A 20671-nucleotide genomic window follows, 5' to 3' on the forward strand; every position below is an offset into this window, starting at 1 on the left:
AATAGGGATATTAAGCCATCAAGAGTGCTTCCCTCTTGTGTAGTAGATAGGCATGTAGCTCGGTTAATCTGTTCTTGAACTGATGAAAGATGAGGAAGGAATAATGTCTGGAGTGTCATTATGTCCATCCTGATCTTATGTTCTTCATTTCTTAATTCCATTTGTTGAGCCATGAGCTGTTGAAGCTTGGTATAAAAATTTTGAACTGAATTGGGCTCAGTGGTCAACTTATTTGAGAGATCAGTGATCTCTTTCTCAATTGCATCAGTTTTATTCTTGATATCTTTAATGAATATAGAAAATGTACAAATTTTCTGAAATAAATAAAGAATATGCTTGAGTTGAGGGGACAACTCAGCAATTAATTTGAAAAGCTTGACTTTCCCAATAGCTAGAGATTTTTGTACCTCTTCTATCATTTTTGCAGTAAGCTCCTTGTCTTTTAGCTTTCTCAAGTACTCAGATGCATCTACTCCGGATGTTTCTATTTGATTAAGGAGTTCATCCAATTGAATATGGATGGCTGCATCGATTGACATTGTAACTGAAGGTAGCATATCTGTTAGTAGTGTCTTCACCTTCTGAAGTACTTTATTCTTCTTTTGAATGGCCATCTATTTTTCTTGTTCGGCCTTTGCTTTGCATAGTTCACCAAAATCAATAAGTGCTTGCCCCTTTAATTTTGAGATATCCACATTGGGCAACACTATTGGTTTAGATAAATCAACTTTGAAGCTATGCTTTTTCACCTTCTTCTCTTTACCTTTGGTCGGTTGGACCAAGACAATAGCTTGAGAGGCTTGTTGACCCTCGGTAGGTTGCATAGTAGAGGCAACACTTTGGTCGGTTCCTGTAGCTGTTGTGGTGTCTTTCGGTGTCTTGATACTGGGTGTCTCAGTTGCTACATTTTCGATGCTCGAGGGTACTTGAGAGGTCTTTTCTTGAGTTGTACCTTCTACTGCTTCAGACTGGTGACCTTCGGTGCCTTGTGTTGTATCCTGAGGAGCTTCGGTAGAGACAGGTTGATTGATCATGGGTAAGGTTGAACATGTTCTAAAACGGATTCACTATATACAAGTTTTGCATATGCAGTGCCTTCGATCATTTCCTACTCCAGTGCTTCTACATCCATGACATATTCATCAATTTGAATAGTGTCAGCCGGGTCTTGCTTGGTAGCATCAGGACCGTGCTCGGTGACATCAGGATCGTGTTCGGTGACATCAACAATTTCAACTTTAGATTGTTCACCGGCATCTTTAGTTTTGAAGATTTCCTACCATTTTGCTTTTGTCTCATTTTCTACATCAATATATAGCCCATTCATCAGTTTTAAGGCTCTTTGTTTGACAAGAAATTTTGAATTGTAGGTTATCAAATGTTCCTTTATTTCTACTACAGACATATCAGGAAATAGATGGACTAGACTTCTTTCTCTAATTTGTTTCTCTGAGTCCATTGCATATTTCCACCTATTATCAATATGCAAGTAAAGTTCATTTGGAAGTGACTTTACTAGTTCTAATGGAGCTAGCTGAAACTTTAGAAGTGTGCAAATGACAGCTTCTTCAATTTGTCTCTTCTCATCATTATTCCTAGTCTCATACTTGACATATCTAAATCTTGCAAATCGACCATATTCTTTTAGATTGGCACAGAAGTTTTCAACACTATGAATATTTACCTTCTTGCTCTTTACAATCTAGAATTTGTTTGCTTCTTCGGATTCTGTATCACTAGACTCTTTTGCCAGAATGAGTCTCCGAGTAGATTTCTTGTAGGTCTTGGTTACCTTGGGAGTAGTAACACTCTTTTGTTTCTTACTCGGTGATGCAGTTGATGCTCTTGTATTAGGTCTCTTTGTTGGTGGAGTCAGTAGGGCCTTTGAAGTGTCCAGTTTCTTTCTCTTCAACACTTTACCCTTAGGCAATTCGGTGCTCAATGTTATTGTTGCTTCTTGAGCTTCTGATTCCTCTGCAGTGATGGAAAGAGTGCCTTTAACAAGTGTAGAGGAGGATTCTTCTCTGAATTTCTCTGTTAAAACCTTTATCATTTTTGTAGCCTTTCTTGTAGCCTTGGGTACTACAATGCTCATTTTTACTTTTCCCTTCACTTCTTCATAAGTTCCATATCTTAGCTCGGTAGCATGCCTTGGTAATGTAAGATATGCATCAATTTATTGTTGTGTGATATCAAAGTCAATCTTGTAACCCATTGGTGGCAAAGATTGAGTCCTCGGTTCCACAACATTCACATAACAATAATCAGTATCTACCTCAAAGCATATATCATCCTTATATTTCTTTACCAGCTGGGGTGGAATCCGATACCTGTTGTGCATCTTCTCTTGAAATTTGCCGAAGTAGTCATCCATTATATCATTGAAATTATCTCCCAACTTCTTGATAAAGTCATTAATTTGATGGGTGATTGGTTGATGTAGCTCCCAAACTACTTTACCGACTGATGGAAAGAATTTCTCAAAGCAGAAAAACATGCATACAAGAAGTGAACCAAACTTCAGTGTATTAGTCAAGTTGTTCTTCTTCGGCTTCCTTATTGTGTTCAGGTTCTCAAACAAGTTCTTCAATAACACTTCACATAGGTCAACTTTCATTCCCATTTTCACAATTTTATAGGCTAAGTCAACTGCGGCACAGGGTACACTATTTTCCCTTACAGATTGGAAGAAACAGTAATCGATTACTCTAATGGAAAACTTAAGTTCTGCATCAGTGACATTGTTCAGTTTTAATCCTCTGTAATCAGATTCTACTCTGGTTAAACTGATTAACTCCTTTTGTGATATCATCTTCTGAGCTCGTGCATGATCATAGATAGGATAACCGGTGATCACATGAATGATTTCCTTGGTGATTTTGAATGGTTTCTCTTCTAGCCACATGAAATCATCATGAACTCTGCTCAAAACAAACTTAACCCATTGGGGCTTGAACACACGAGGGTAGGTTAGGGCTTTAGTCAATCCCTTGATTCTGATGTGTTCATACTTGTTGTTTAATACACCATCGGTACATAATTCATCATAGGTGTCTCTAATCTCAACATGACCGAGTTCTTCAACACAGCATTTGGTGAAGAATCTAACATCTTCAACTAACAAGACTCGATCCGGGATGAGTGAAAAGGCAGTTTTGTCACCCAGTTCAGAGGCGACTTTAGGAGTCAAAGTGTATTTCAGTGAGGGCTTCTCTATATTCTTGACAACTATGGGATCTTGGATCTTGGGCGCCATTGTAGATTTCAAGTAAAAACTTAGCAAACTATCCTTAGGGTTTGACGATTTACAAATGACAGATGCTTCACACTCAGCAGATAATAGCAATTTGATAAGATCGGTAAACTAGCTTGATAGTGTGATGAGATTTGATGTAAATACCTTGGATTCACTTAGAATGAGGTTTGATCACCTTGATTCGCTCTACTCTGCTCTTTCGAAAACTTGGTGAATGTAAATGACCGCGAAAATACTTTTAAGTACACAAAATACCTTATCGGGCTCTGTGTGGGTTAGGTCAAAACATTAAATGCACTCGGTTTACCTTTAACCGATTTCCCTTTTTTTTTATTTTAAGCGAGTAACCAAATTTCCTTCATTTATCGACTTGACAGGCTTCCTGTATTCACCGACTTGACAGGTTTCCTATAAAGTACTTTTGATAGAATTTCAAACTTACTAATGCATCTTAACTATGCAGATTTTGAATTTAGTACATAATAGAATAGGAACTGTTATGATTTTAACCTTCAGAGAATGCAGTCCCTTCATACCTTTTCTGATTAATTTGGAATAGGTGCACCTAACTCGATAGGTAAGGTGCTTTCTTCATTTGACACAATTTCTCTCTTTTTCCAAATCATCTTTAATTTTTCTTTTATGTCTTCAGTGTCTCCTCTAGGTTGATCTTTGCAATCTCCAGCTAAATGTCCAACTTTGTGACAATGAAAACATGTCATACTAGGATTTCTCCATGATCTTCGGTTATTCATTCCAAACCTTATAAAACAGTTGGCACTAATATGTCCATATCTTCCACAACATTCACACCATATCCTTGTGTTGTAATCCCATGGTACTGCTGCATATTGTCGGTAAGGATTTGTGTGAGTTCGGTAACCTCTAGTGTTTGCTCGGTGTGCAGACCACATGTAGTTCTTTTGCTTAAGCCAGCACTTCTCAGTATTATGTCCATATCTATTGTAGTTTCTACAAAACCCTTTGAATTTTGCCTTCTGATAGTTGTTAATAGACTTTGTCCTACATTGATTAGATGTGTGACCATATTTATTGCAATTGTGACAATAATCATTGGACTTAGTGATATTCGGTTGCTTACCTTTTCTAATTTGGCATATGTTGGCAGTATGACCTTGATTTCCACAGTAGTAGCAAATAGGCTTCTTTCTTTTGATGTTATTCTTGTTTCCAGCTTGCTTTGATGATTCTCCTCTCTCGGTAGTATGAATTCCTTTGTAACCGAGTCCTACATCTTTGTTGGATCTTCTTGTATTCAATTGCTCATCCAACATCTTTGATACTTCATAACTCTTCTTCAGTGTTTCTTTGGATTTCTTCTTTGTTTCAAGTTCATTGGTCAACCTTGATACTTCAAGTTTCAATGCTTGATTCTCATCATTCTTCAAAATTGCTTCATGATGTGCATAACCTAGTTGATCTGTCATATTTTGTTGAATCTCAGTCAACCTTATGATTTCATCATTTTTATCAGATACTAAGACTTCAAGTTGTTGTTTCTCTCTCTGTAGATCTCTTGCTTTATCCTCAATTGTCCTTAATGCATCTAGATTTTTAGTCATCTATGTACTGAAATGTTCATGTTCTCTTTTCATTGCTTTTAGTTGATCAACCAATGCTTTGTTCTTTTCTTTCAATACTCCAATCATTTCTTCAGTTTCTTCAAATATACTATTCTCAGATGATGTCTCAATTTGTTCCACTAACTCTTGAGAATCTTGCAAGTCATCAGATAATCCTCTTCTTACTTTCAGAGATTTTTGCATTTACCTTTGCATGTTTGCAATCACTTGATTAGCATGATCCAGCTCTTCTTGCAGATACAATCCTTTGAGATTGTTTATAGCCTTCCATTGATAAGATCTTTCTCTTTAGGTAGTTAAACCCTTTTCCAAGATTCAAGCTCTGATACCAATTGTTAGGCCAAATATGGAAAGCTAATGTACTAAGAGGGGAGGGGTGAATCAGTACTCCAAAACTTTTCTTGAATAATAACTTTACTGTTATGCATAAACAGAATAGTGCAGTAACATAAAATAAAGTTCAAGCAAATAGATAACAATCATACATGATTCACTCCATAACACATATATTTTGGTTACGCAGAAACTCTTGGTTAGAGAGAAAAATTGTGGTGGGGATGGCACCCACAACTTCACTACTGCAATAATAAAGAGTGCTCGGTTAGAGCTACATTTTAGCTATTTCTGATCACTTACCCTGTTAGGAGTAACAAGATCTATTAGATCTACCTTGTTAAAGGATTTTACAACATTTAATCTGAATGTTGCACCTAGTTAGAGGCTTTACAATTTATAGACTTGATTAGAGTCTTTTACCCTGTTAAAGGTTTCTCTTTCAACTTCACAATATTACAATAAAATCATTACAAATATCTGCAACTTTACATCTGAAATGTTATAGCAGATTCTATGTGCTCAGAATAGATTACCTTTCTTATAGCATACCTCGGTAACTCATATAGTAACTTGGTAAACCCTTCTGTTTACTCTGTTCTTTGACTGTTCTCTGAAAACCTTCTTGGTGACCTTTGTGTCTCTATAATAGTTTTCTTACACACATACATATACCCTTAACTTATGCTATATAAATAGATCTCTTAAAACGGTGATCTATTTCATTGCTTTGATCTTACAAACATGATTCCTCGAATGAATAACTATACAAAATATTTCATTGGTTAGATTGATCTCAAAATCATACACAATCTTTTAGTGCAATTTCCAATGTAATAACGGTTAGATGTGCCTCGATCTTGTAACACGTTTTCATATGCATATCCAGGTTCAATGTATCTGGTAACATGTTCCACTCAATGTATATCAACTCGGTGTGTCATCTTTACTGCTCGGTAGTCATAAAAAGATACTCGGTAGACAACTCAGTGTATACTACGTTCTGTGACTGCTTTCCTCTGTAACCAACTAGACTGTGCATACCGACTTCTCTATGTATATCGACTGCATGATTCGGTAGTGCTAACTGACTAGAGTATATAGTATGACTTTGAATATAAAAACTAATGGCAACTTGATAAGTAGTAACACCATATACATTGCACTGATAGAAGACAACATTCATATCCCAAAGTGCATTAAATGGATTTCTACTTTCATAACTCATAGATGGCTTATTGATTAATCTACAGTCAGCTATTATGTGCCCAAATTTGTTACACTGGTAACAATAACCATGAAAATTTGAAACATATCGGTTAGGTTTTCTTGGTCCTAAATAGAACTGCCTCACTAGGGGTCTTCCCTTCATGTTGTTGAGTCTAGTGAATCCTTCACGGTCAATTCTTGTATTTCTCCTTGGGTCTTCATGTTATTGCAAGAAGTGTGGCCTCTGTTTCATTGTTGTATATTGATTTGAGTGGTGATTCCAACAGCATCTGCATATGTCTTTTTGCCGGCACCCTTGCCTATAGTGAATGTCTTCTTTTCTTCACCTTTAATTGAAGAGGTGAACATTATTTCTCTGTCGAACTTATCTTGGTGAATTGAACTTTGACCTTCTTCAAAGCCTAAGCCACCGGTGTCTTTGGATTTCTTTTCTTTTCTCAACATCTTGTCCTAGGCCTCAGTGTTGCCTTCATAATTGCTCCTTATTTTTATCTCTTCATTACTGTCTTCAAGCTCCTTTCTGAGCTTTACTATTTCTGCTTCTATCTCTTGATGCTCCTTTTCTATACCAGATCAGAGGTTGTACCTTCACAAATCCTCTTAGTTTCTTCCAGATGCAGTTTCAAGTCAGATATGACTTGACCAGACTCATCCAGAGACTACTTCAAGAGATCTTGTTCATCTACTGCAACAAGCTTAACCCTCTTGAGTTCTCTTCTTGTTTTACTCAATTCTTCAAGCACACTGATAATTTCGCTCTCCAGATCCACTTCAGCTTCAATATCCTCTTCTTCCTCATCTTCATTAGCTAGCCTATCAAGTGCCATGAAGAGATTGACTTTTCTGTCATTCTCATGGTAATCATCTTTTGATGTATTTTCATCATCTGTTGTGTCATCCTCAATGGTACATAGGTTGTTCTGGTTCCGGTAGCCTCTCCTTCCCTGCTGGTAGTCATTCCTTTCTCTGTCTTTTCCAGCAAATCTTCTGAACTCTCTTGACTCATCTCCATTGATTTCTTTGTGAGGACAATTTGCAGCGAAGTGTTCTACCTTTCCACAGTTGAAGCATTTAAGTGGTAGCTTTCCTTTGGATCATTCGGATCCTATTTTGAGCTTCCGAACAAAGTTTGCTACTTCTGCATCAGATTCTTTATTGGATTCTTTATGAGTAGCAGCTTCTTTCCCCTTTTTGGTGATGTTGAATGTTGCTTCTTTCCTGGAGGAAGTATCACCAGTTGTTCTCATCTCATAGGTTGTCAAAGAGCCAAATAACTCATCCATTGTAAAAGTCTTCAGATCCTTGGCTTCTTCTATGGCTGACACATTAGTATCATATTTGGGAGTGATAAATCTAAGTATCTTCTTGACAAGAATCTCATCTACAATCTCTTCTCCAAGTCCTCTAATAGTATTCACAGTTTCATCAAATCTGTGAAGATAGTCTGCAATCTTTTCATCATCTTTCATTTTGATGCTTTCAAGTTGGCCCCTTAGTGTTTGCAACTTGGCTTATTTGACTTTTGTATCTCCTTCAAACAACCTCTACAATTTGTCCCATGTCTCCTTTGTTGAAACACAGTGCATTACTTTGACAAATTCATTATCCAACAGTCCACTCAGGATAGCATGTTTTGCCTTTGCATTATTGTCATACTCATTTTTTGCATCCGGATCAGTGGGAGGAGCATTAGGAACAACATACCCATTCTTGACCGACATCCACACATCAAAACCAAAAGAGGAAATATATGTCTCCATTCTTCTACTCTAAAAGGCATAGTTTCATCCATCAAACATGAGGGCTTTTGAGGAAGCAGACTCAATTCTTGCCATTGTGTTCAAAGTCCAGAATCTACCCAAAGTTTAAAGATAATCAAGAACCTACGCTGTGATACCAATTGTTGATACCAATTGTGATACCACTGAGAGGGGGGTGAATCAGTGGTTTCTAAGCTTTTTATTTTTCTGATCTCACTTCAGAATATTAGTTTTCCACTTAACCACTAAATAGACATATTGGTAATACAAGAAGGAAGGCCAAAGAGATTATTCACACAAAAGTAACGCACAACACCAGACTTACAAGGAAAACCCAATATGGGAAAAACCTCAGTGAGAAAAGTTGTTGGAGACTACTCCTCCAATCCAGCCTCACAGGTAAAACACTGACTTACAAATATTTAGGGCACCAACCCAAGGAGAACCAACCCCTACACTTTTAGGGCACTGACCCAAGGAGCACAAACCCCTACACCAAGCTTCAACTTGGCGGTGTATATTGAAATACTATTTGAATACAATTAAGGCTTCTTGTTGTAAATGAATTTTGCAACTCTTTGATCAAATAACTCTCTACCGGTTGACAGTCTTTTCTCCTCCACCGAATCTCACATTGTCAGTTGTGATATTTCTATCTCTGATTCTTTGCCTCTGCTACCTTTCTCTCCCTCTCTCATATAGTTTCTCAACACACTATGTCACTCTTGGATGTTGCCTGCTCTACCACACCTTGCTAGTTAGGCTCAACTACAAAACTATAATTTTGTCGATAGAATCCTCTCACCAGTATGCTTGCTCACACACACTTCAACTTTCTTATAACTCTTTCTATGGCTAGAAATCCTTCTTCTTGCTCATTCACACTTCTCTTCTCATCCTTCACAACATCAACTAACACTATCTTGAGCTCTCATTTCTTATTTAGTGATTTCCTACCAGAACGCAATTCAAACTTTGAAGTGGTTAGGGTTTCCTCTTCTTGATACAATCTTCATGAGATCCTTAAGGATGCATCTGTACATAGTTTTCATTATCCAATGCATATTTGCTGAAAATAGCAATCTCAAATAAGATCTCCTACCTTGAAATCTGTCAACACATAAAGGCACTCCAGTTGTTACCTTTTCGAGGATTTCCTGAATTGGATTTCCTTTGTATTAATTCAGGCACCAACTACTCCATGATCTTCCTCTATCATTCCTTCTTTATCGAGCCACAACCGATCAGATACAATCCCATGATTTATGGCTCCTTCATTAATGGTGATTATCTATTTCATCAACCATGTCGATGAGGCTTCACCAACTAGAACACGTTTGCCACCTCTACTCTACATGGCATCACAATGATCAAGACATGGCCCACCAGCACACAGTCGGTCCAGTAGACACATACCAGTGCATCCCTTTGCTGGTCGAGGTTTCTTCTTTTGTTAACTGGTAGAGGACACTATACCGGTAGCACATCTTCACCAAAAATGGTTTGACTCACAACTTTCACATTCTGCCTCTTCATCATAAACAAACGGCCAACCTTCAGACCGGTTTGTACTTTACTAGTAGGCCTTCATTCTTTATGCTCACCCTTATGTGATTATCCATCATGTCAGTTGACATCAATGACAACTTAGTGCTAAAATGCCAACAATATCTTATACAGGAGTATCTTTCCTGAAACCAGACGTTTTGATTAGGTCTTATACAGGATATATCATTCCTGAAACCAAACCTTTTGATCATTTTTGTCTTATATAGGAGGTGTCATTCCTAAAACAACACTTAATCTCAATCTAATCAATCTTATCAACCCAATCAATCTGATCAATCTTATCAAACCCATGCATGTCATCAACTATCCATACTTCTATCTTTCAAATAGATTTCTTCTTCTTTCGAGAGATCATTCATGTCTTTAGTGCATGAAGAATCTCTAAAGGGGACATTACCATATCAAATCTCCATATCAATTTCATATCGACCTGTCTCATATCAAATCAATTCTTCATATCCGGGGCATCATATCGAATCTCAACATCAATTTCATATCAGTCTCATATCAACATTTCATATCAAATCAATTCTTCATATCTGGGGCATCATATTGAATATCGACCAATCAATTCCATATCAGTGTATCATATCAAAATATTATCAACTTCATATCTATAGAAACACATCAGCGTATCATAGCAAAATCAACTTTGCATATCCAAGAAATCATATCGACAATTTTGGCAATAGCATCATATCAGAAAATTTTGACGACAAATTGAGTGTTTATCTTTGAATCAACATGTGGTCACACGTTGACTCGAAGAGGGGGAAAATGTCGATACCTAAAAGTTGCACAATGAATTAAGTGAATATTATTCATTTAATTATCCCTAATTCATTTAATTAATATCCATATTCTTCTAAATTCGTCTATTATTCAAATTAAAGATTTGATTAAATATCCTTCTTATAGCCTAATCTATTAATTAAAGTAAGGTTTTATTAAGTACCCTTAGCCATTGATTAAATAAATCTTATTTATTTAATTAAAATCCCATTTTTCCCTTTTTGATTAAATTCACATTTAATTAAAATCTCTTTTGCATTTAAATAAATCAAAATTTATTTAAAAGCCCCCGCACTTGCAAAATCCTACAAACCCAAGTTGCATCCCCTTTTTGGCTAGATTAAATAATTTTAATTTACCAAAATTACCTATTTTCCCTCACCCACTAGCAAAATCCTGCATTCCCCTAATCATTCCTCTATAAGCCTTCTAATCCTATCCTAATCATGTCCTATTCTCCTAATCATGTCTCATCTCTAAAATTGGGGGTCACTTCTCCAAATTTGGAGAAAGTCTTCAAAATGTGTTGAAGGCTCTACCTTATTCAACAAGCTAACTTGTTGAGTTCCCCAAATTTGTAAGAGCCTTACAAATTAGCCCGAAAAGTCTTCAAAAGGTATTTAATGGCTCTCACAAGCCCAAACCCCTTAGCCATGATGATTGTCCCTTAACCATTTGCCCATGTTGCACAAGAGTTTACCTCTTGGGTAATAACATGCCTCACTAGTTAATGACATTATCCAATTATGTCACTCCTTGAGGTTATCTCTAATTATTTGCTTAGCATCTAATGCTTGTTTAGAATCCCCTCAAGCCCTCTCAAGGTGACACTTGTCAACTTGGGATTGGATTGAATCTATCCCATGGATTGATAACTTTAAATCATAGCCCTTGCTAAGATTAATCGATCTCAACCATCCATTTCTCTATTTTCCCTATAAATAGAGCCCATTCCTTCTTCAATTCATCAAGTCTTTTGTGCATCAAAATTATAGTCACATTATAGGTTAAGGATTTCTCTTTGTCATCACCAAGAATCAACATCATCCTCAAGCATCCATAGCACATAGTTTAGTTTCATTTAGTTGCATTTTAATCTTCCATCCTAGCTTAATTTCACTTCTTTTATAAGTTTTTAACATACTTAGATTTCAATTTAGAATATACTTTGCCTCCTAATCACCTAGCTTGCATCCTTCATCTTCATCTTCATCTCTTAGCACTCACTAGAATCCTAGTTGCATCCATTTCGATTCTAGTAGCATTTTTCATATAACTGGCTCTCTAGGTTGTCATCTTGAGGATCAAGTGCTCTTCAAGGTGAGGGTCACCTTTAATCTTGCAAATCTTAAGAGATAGATGACAATGAGGCGATTTTAGAGTTTTTAATATATTCATGTGTTTTTATTTATAACATCTAATGCAATACTTCATTGGTGTGTTTGAAGTGTTTTCCTTCTTGTAGGTGGAAGACCACATTTCTAGCATACAGGAGATACAACAAACTTAGGGAACAAGCAAGTTACTATAGAACAAGAAACATCTTCCACCAAACAAAAAGATGAACATGCTAGAAAACAAGAAGAGGAAAACAAGAGAAAACAAAAAGAAGTAACAGAAGCAAACAATAATCAAAAACAAAATGGTACAAAATATAAATCAATCCCCAGTCAACAAGTACCAAAGATGGGGAGAAGTCAAGAGGAACCGATAGCTAGCCAAACAAAAGAAACAATCAGTCCAGAGGAAGTAGAGTATGAAAGAAGACAAGAAATGGAAAGAAAATAAGCAGAAGCTACTCAAATATTTCAATTACAAGCTAGTAGTGAAAATGACTTAAACGCTAAGACACCTTCTGAAAAGGTATGTTACCCAAAATATATTTAGGTCGATATGATCCATTCATTTGAGGGACAAATGTCAGCAAATAGACAACTTGAGGGTGAATTACAAATTACTCATTCTAACTTTGTTAGAGATAATTGGAGAGCGATCGGGAAAGTATATCCTAAAGAGAGTGAAATCCTTAACTTGACTGACACACCCGGAAACTTTGACAACTATGTGATGACCATTGAGACCTTTGAGACTAATCAAGCAGACAATTTACCTTTAGTCCATCCAGAACTTATTGAATGGGATAATACTGAACTCATTGAAATTGATACCTTCCCAAACGACCATGCCATATCTGTATACCTTAACGTTATTGAACTTGTAACACCAAAGAGAGCTTCCACCGATGAATTGATTAATTCTTCTTGTAGTAAGGAGGGTGCCAAATCTTCCAATTACAAAAGTGAAATAATAAAACAAAGAAGAAGGTCTAAAGTTGAAAACCATTGTATGGCAACATTAGATCAGTCAAAATATAAAATAAAGAATGTATCTAATAGTGAAAACCTCCTTGAGGTGCTAGAAGATGGAATATTTGATGCTCTCCCAGAATATTTTCAAGATAGATTGGCTATCCTAATAGAACCTACAAAGGCACCTAATATTGGCACTCCACAAAGTCCTAAGATTCTTCATCCTGCTGCATCCTTATCAGAACAAGAAAGACCTGACTTTAGTGAGTTTTTCAAGAAAAGGCAAATCAACTTTGCCTGGTCATACGCTAATATGCCAGGACTTGATCCAGATCTCATTATGCATCATCTTAATGTCGCTCTGGGAGCCAAACCAGTTAAACAGAAACTTAGAAAGATGCATCCTCATATTTCTCTCTTTGTCAAAGCATAATTGAAGAAGCTATTGGATGTAGGGTTCATACGACCAGTCACATATCCTGAATGGGTGTCAACCATTGTACCTATACCAAAACTAGATAAAAGTATTAGAGTGTGCACAAATTTTAGGGACCTGAACAAAGCGTGTACAAAGGATGACTTTTCATTACCACGCATTGATATCATTGTAAATCTCACAGCACGACATCAAATGTTCTCTTTAATGGATTGTTTCTCGGGGTATAACCAAATCAAGACAGCCCCTGAGGATCAAGAGAAAACAGCCTTCACATGCCCTTGGGGTAGTTTTAGTTGGAACATCATGCCATTTGGGCTCAAGAATATCAAAGCTACTTATCAAAGAGATATGACAACCATTTTTCATGATATGATGCACACCTTCATGGAAGATTATGTGGATAATATATTGGTGAAGTCACACAACAGAGAAGAGCATTTGGAGATTCTAGACAATATTTTTGACAAATTGGAACAATATAAATTAAGACTGAACCCGAGGAAGTGTTCTTTTGGAGTTACATCAAGTAAACTCCTAGGGTATATCATATCTTCTCATGGCATAGAAGTTGATCCAGCAAAAGTACAAGCTATAATGGAAATGGAATCTCCAAAGAATATCAGTCAACTACATTCTCTGCAAGGGAGGTTGCAATCAATCAGAAGGTTCATATCTTAGTTAGTTGATCGATGTCATCCATTTACTCATTTGTTACACAAGAATGTTTCATTCAGATGGGATGCCAAATGTGAAGAATCTTTCATGCAAATCAAGGAATATTTGGTAAATCCACCATTACTAGCATCACTAATTAAAGGAAAAACATTATTTCTCTACATCTCGGCTATAGATGTATCATTAGGATCTCTCCTGGCACAACATGATAATGAAGAGAAAGAAAGAGCAATATACTATATCATCAAAACTTCGGTTGGCTATGAGTTAAACTATACAACAGTGGAGAAAACATGTATGGCAATTGTATTCACAACTCAAAATTTGTGACATTATATGCTCACACATTTTGTTAAGTTGGTTGCAAAAATTGACCCTCTAAAATATCTACTTAGCAAGGCAGTGCTAACAAGACAACTAGCTAAAAGGGTCATGGTGTTGAGTGAGTTTGACATTGAGTATGTTGATCAAAAATTCATAAAGGGACAAGTGATTGCAGATCAATTAGTTGAAGCGCCCCTGTGCGATATTGCACCATTACATATTGAGTTTCCTAATGCAAATATTCTCACTATCAGCACAAAGGTTTGGGAGTTGTTCTTTGATGGCTCCTACATACAGCACAGATCAGGTGCAGGAATTTTATTCATAAAACCTCAAGGTCACACTATTCCCAAATCATACAAGTTGTGCTTTCCATGTACAAACAATACTGCAAAATATGAGGCACTAATCATTGGGATCAAGATGGCTATTGAATGGAATATCAAAGAATTACATGTCTATGGAGATTCACGATAACCAGATAAATGATGAATACCAAACCAAGAATGATAAATTGATTCCCTACAAGAAACTGGTTGAATATTTCAAGAAATACTTTACTAAAATCACATTTGTTCAGATTCCAAGGAATGAGAATAAAGCAGCTGATGCCATGGTGACAATAAAATATCTTATACAAACTCAATTAAATCAAGAGTGTTATGAATTCTTGGTGGAAGAAATCTTTTATCTTGCCCCTGATTCTATAATGATCAAGTTGTCTGTAATATCTTTGGAACTGATGCCTCACTATATAGCCAAACCTATCTGTATTTGGAAGACAATATCCTTCCCCCAAACCTATCCTAAAATTAGAAGGAAAACATTATCCGTCAATCAGCTCGTTATACTATTATTGCCGATATCCTTTATAGACAAGGTATAGATAAAACTCTCCTAAGGTGTCTCGAACATGAAGAATCTAAAAAAGCTCTAAAAGAAGTCCATGAAGGTATTTGTGGCACACATTCAAGTGGTCTTACGTTGGCTAAGAAACTCATTTATTTGGGTTATTATTTCCCCACAATGGAAAAAGATTCCTTCAAATACACTAAAAAGTGCAAACAATGTCAGATTCACGGTAATCTTATCCATGCACCGGCACAAGAATTGCATCCTTCCGCAGGATCATGTTCATTTTCTCAATGGGGATTGGACCTAGTGGGAAAGATTAATGCTCCATCTTCAAATGGACACAAGTTCACTTTGACTGCAACTGAGTATTTCACTAAATGGATTGAAGTGGTGCCTTTAACAAGAGTGATAGGAAAACAAATTGCATCTTTCATCCTTAATTACATCATCTGTCGTTATGGCATTCCCATCTCTATTATCACTGATAATGGAAGACCATTTAAAAATCAAGATGTGCAAGAACTATGTGAAATATTCCAAATCCAACATAGCTTCTCGACACCATACTACCCTTAAGGGAATGGACAGGCTGAGGCATCCAATAAGACAATCATAAAATCTTGAAGAAAACAGTTAATGAGACTGGTAGGGACTAGCATGGTAAGTTGAATCTTGCTATATGGGCTTATCGCACTAGCATTCATACACCAACTAGATCAACACCATATTGTCTTGTGTATAGATCAGAAGCAATCCTACCAATTGAAGTAGAGATGCCTTCTCTATGTGTGTCACTGTAGACACCTAAAAATGGTCAACGCTTGCGGAGTCATACTTTAACATTGGCAAATTGTCTCATTTTAGAGTTTTTACGTCGCATTAACATTTCTCCTATGATTTGCACTTGGTCTTTATCATTTGTGAGCATCGAGTCTTTCTTCTGCATTCTTCAGTTGTCTCGCTTTCGAATTAGGTCTTGTCGATAGCAATCTTCAGTCATGATTTCGGTCAATCTTTGTCCTTGTCAATCTTGTCATATTGTGATCGATTCGTCATCGATCCTTGTCCTTTTCAATCATGTCAATTCGGTCAATTTGTCATTGATTTTTGTCAACCAATCCCAATCAAATCATTTATCAAGTCAGAATCATGATTAAATCGAATCTACATCAATTATCTTTTGTCAAGACCTAATCTTCTAAGGTTTTATGATTTATTCATTTAATCTTGTTTGGCATTTTCCCTCTAGGTTAAATAATTTATTTATTTATCCTAAGTATTCTTGTCACAATTAAATGTTTATTTAATTGGCTAATTAATTCCTCCCTCTTTGTAAATTAATTAATTAATGAAAAATTATTAATTAATTTACCTAATTTGCATCAATTTTCTAATTTCCAAGTCATTATTTTCCAACTTAATTTTCTAGTTTCTCCTAAATTCCTAAATGTCTATTTTTGTTTCAAAATCTTGTCATAAATTCTTGCATAGCAATTTGTCATAAATTGTCATAAATCCTTGCATAGCAATTTGTCATACACATGTCATAATTTTGCTATTCTTGATTTGAATTTCCATTTGAATCACTTTCATGCTAATCTTGTCTTTTCTCCAATTTATCTATAAATTGGATGAATTTCTTCAATCCCAACTAATCACATTATCAATCTAATCACTTTGTCGAATCAATCACGCTTCGAGTATTCTTGCGCTTCTATCTTGTCTACTTGCTTTCATCTCATGTGTATGCACTTGTAGGTGAGATCCACAACAAATCTATTTGAAGGAGAAACAAGGACAATAGAGCCACATGAAGGAGATATTCAGATCTGCATTTGATTTGCTTAGTTTTTAATCTTGAATGCTTTGCTTTCATGTCTCTATTAGATGTAATTAGGATTGATCATTGCATTTGAGCTTTTGTGATTGAGCTATGACTAATGTTTATATTTGCTTTGATGATTTCCAAATTCCTAGCTACATTAATTGGTGAACCCGACGTGAACTAACCCCCTAATCATGCTTTTGAGTGCTTTTGAGTTGATTTGCAGGTTAAAAACCCAAGAAACAGGGTAGTGCAAGGTTTTCTAGGAACTTCTGCGCCTGTGTCAAGCATTTTGCGCCTATGTCAAGAATTTTGCACCTGTGTCAAGGACATTTTGTGCCTGTGTCAAGCATTTTGTGCCTGTGTCAGACATTCTGGGCCTGTATAGGGCCAGAAACAGAGGTAAAAGACAGTGTTTTTCACTTGCAAATTGTTTTCTTTTGCATTCTGTTTCTGCTTTTTGGTTTTTTGGTACTAATTCTCTGTGTAGAACCTTGGCATATGCATGACAAAGACAACAAATGAAACTACTAACACATTTTATGCAATTTTGATAGTCAAAGACTAAAACATATCAAACTTCTGACTTGGGTTTTGCAGGTTGCCTTGGACTACAACTAAACTTTATGTTTGCAATTAATATTTAGGCACCTAGTATGATTTCTAAATAGGATGGAATGAATATATGTTTGCTTTGATTGTTGAGTTTGACATTGGAGTAGGAGAGTATGCTCTCATCCTTCTTACGGTGATCAGAAATCCAGATCTTTGATACCATGCTCATGTTTTTGATTGTGTGTCACCTTTAGAGGGCCTGCCTTCCCGACCATTTGCTTTTGCAAGCAAGTGATAATCGTGAGAAGGGAACAACCCAAAGTGAGTACGGCTAGAATACCTTGGAATTCTAACTCACTATAAACAAATACCTGATGGGCGAAAGCTTTGAAAGAAGGGTTACGTGGGAATTGCAGTTACTTGGGAAGTGATGACCCTTGAACTCTTTCTCATATCAACATCTAAGTAGGACCTCACGGTCTAAATCGCGCTTGCGCGACTACATTTGTTTGGTATCTTGGTGGGCTTAATGTCTCAGTCACGCTTGCATGATGCCAAGGAGTAATGCTTAACAAAAATCCTTACTAAACACCTTGTATTTAGAGGCCAAAAATCCTTCTAGTTACTTGAGAAGGACAAGTTTGGATACTTGGAAGAGATACTAAGTTCACCATGGGGAGATTTCCATGGGGACTGATGCTTGGCTGCCCTAAGAAGTGAGTGCCGTGGAGGGGAGCCCGTGGGGTCAAGCATCTATGTATTCTCCTTGAATCTCATAACAAGTATACCTCTCAAGTACTTATTGTCCTTTCCTACCATAAGAAATGTGTGAATGTGCATGATTGTCTTGAGTCTAAGTTAAAAAATCTTGTCTTCTTTACTTGTCAAAAGTTGAGTTGTGTTTCATTTCAAAAACAAGACAAATTGATTCAAAACAAGGTTAAACACAAGAACATTTCATCCAACAAAGTTCATAAACACCTTCAAACATGGTTGCCAAACATTTTTCAAAATCTTGTCTCAACATTCATGTCACTTAGATTTAGGTTCATCTTAGGTTTGCATTTTGCAAAGTCATTGTCAAGTACCAAGGTTAAGTTTCACCTAGGTCATACTCCTTTTTCATATCAATAAAAGTCATCCATTTTGCATGTGTCCTCTTGCATTAGAGTAATACCATTGTCATACATTCATATTTTCATACCCTAGGTCTCTTCATTAAGTTTAGGTCATTATCATATCATATTAGGGTTATTTGCATAGTAATTGTCCCTTTGCATATAGTGTCAAAACTAGGTTTTGTCATACTTGAGTAATCCAAATCTTTGATAAACCCTAAGTCATTGCTAAGAAGTCTAGACCTTATCAAACCTTTTCTCTTTTTTTCATTATTGTCATTTGGTCAAACCTAGCTTAGTATCCAAGCATATAGGGGAGACATTGTCATTTTGTCCTTTTGTCACTTGGTCCTTTTGTCCTTTGAGGTCTAGACATCATTTCAATTTCCTAAGGGTCTCTTTTAGATTTGCATTCCAAAAAGTTTGTCAAAATCTTGAAAAACAACCAAAAACATAGGTTGCATTCTTTCCATAGATTGCATTCTCATTTATTTAGTTTGCATTTAGTTTCATATCATACATTATCTTTGAAAAATTCCAAAAATAAAACATTGCATAGTGACATGTCTATTGAAACAAGGTTCCAAGCACCAATGATGCAACAAAGTTTGACATATCAACCGACAATGCAATCACAATTATATCCAACCCAACAACAAGGCAATATCGATCAAACTTTTTATGATGAAACAAGTCTCCAAATACAAAAACTAGAGGAGAAGCTAGCTCAAGAAAATGAGATATTGGAACAAAAAGTGAAAAACATTGCGAAGAATAGATCACAAATGTCCAAAATGTTTCAAAAATTTCCAGGTCAAAATCCAAAGATTGAGCCAATTGATGTAAGATCTCTTATCGACCGATCAGACATACTAGCTCTCCTCTCCCAAATAGAGATGATGAAACAATTTCAAGAAAAGAGACAACAACATTATTTGCCTTCACAACAAGAACAAGAAGGTGTTTACTATCAATCAGATTTTCAACCATCACAACCAATTGTTCAACAGTTTGAACATTTCCAACAGACACAACCAATGGTCCAATTTCAACAATATGTCCAACCAACTATACAATGTCCACAAATGGTTCAACCAATGGTGGAATATCAATGTCAACAACCACAACCAAACATTCAAAAACAAAGGTTGCAGCACACACCAACCCAAGTTTCAAACATGTCAGAACAATTGAACCAAGTCCAATATCAAAACGTGACATTAGATCAAAACCAACTCCTTGCCAAACAAGTTCAAATTCCAGATACAACTATGTCAAAACCTCGAAAGAAAGGTGGCTTTATTGCAATGCTCTTAAGAAAACTACCAAGTGAGTTTATTGAGGAAGATCAAGATAATACAATTATGTTTAGCAATGCCTCATCTCCCCACAAACAAATTGACTCCCCAGTGGCATCTATCCCTACACCTTTAGAAGTTTCACAAGAACCTTCTATATTGTCCTCATCAAACAATACACCCAAGGATGCAATTATCCAAGTGCTATCCATAATTGATTGCCAAGATAATCCAATTCATGATGCACATCCTTGTCATGTTTTAGAACTACAAGACCCAATGCAACCATGCACTTTATTGCCATTACCTGTTTTAGAGGACCCCATTCGAAGTCCTTCTTCCTCATGTTCAAGAATTGATTCCTTGCTAGAATCCATCACAAATGTTCAAAGTGCATTTCCTTCATGCCAAAACATTGATTCCTTGTCAGAATCCTCCATGCATATCCAAAGTCCAACCTCATGTCAAGAGGATAATTTAGAGCATGAAGAAACATGTCTTAAAATAGATCAAGATCAAGATCTTGAAACCTTATCATCCCATCCAATTGTTGACCAAGATCCCATTTCCCTAGACACTCACGATGATTCCCCTATTCTTGTCCATCCTATCCAAAGTCCTATTGGCACTCCATTCCCCAAGCAAGATCATGATAACCCAGTCCATCCAATCCCAAATGATCCCTTTTCATTCCAAGAACACAATGTCCTTTCAAATCCCATTGACATT

This window comes from Cryptomeria japonica, chromosome 2 (assembly GCF_030272615.1).
Source record: "Cryptomeria japonica chromosome 2, Sugi_1.0, whole genome shotgun sequence".
Lineage (NCBI taxonomy): Eukaryota > Viridiplantae > Streptophyta > Pinopsida > Cupressales > Cupressaceae > Cryptomeria > Cryptomeria japonica.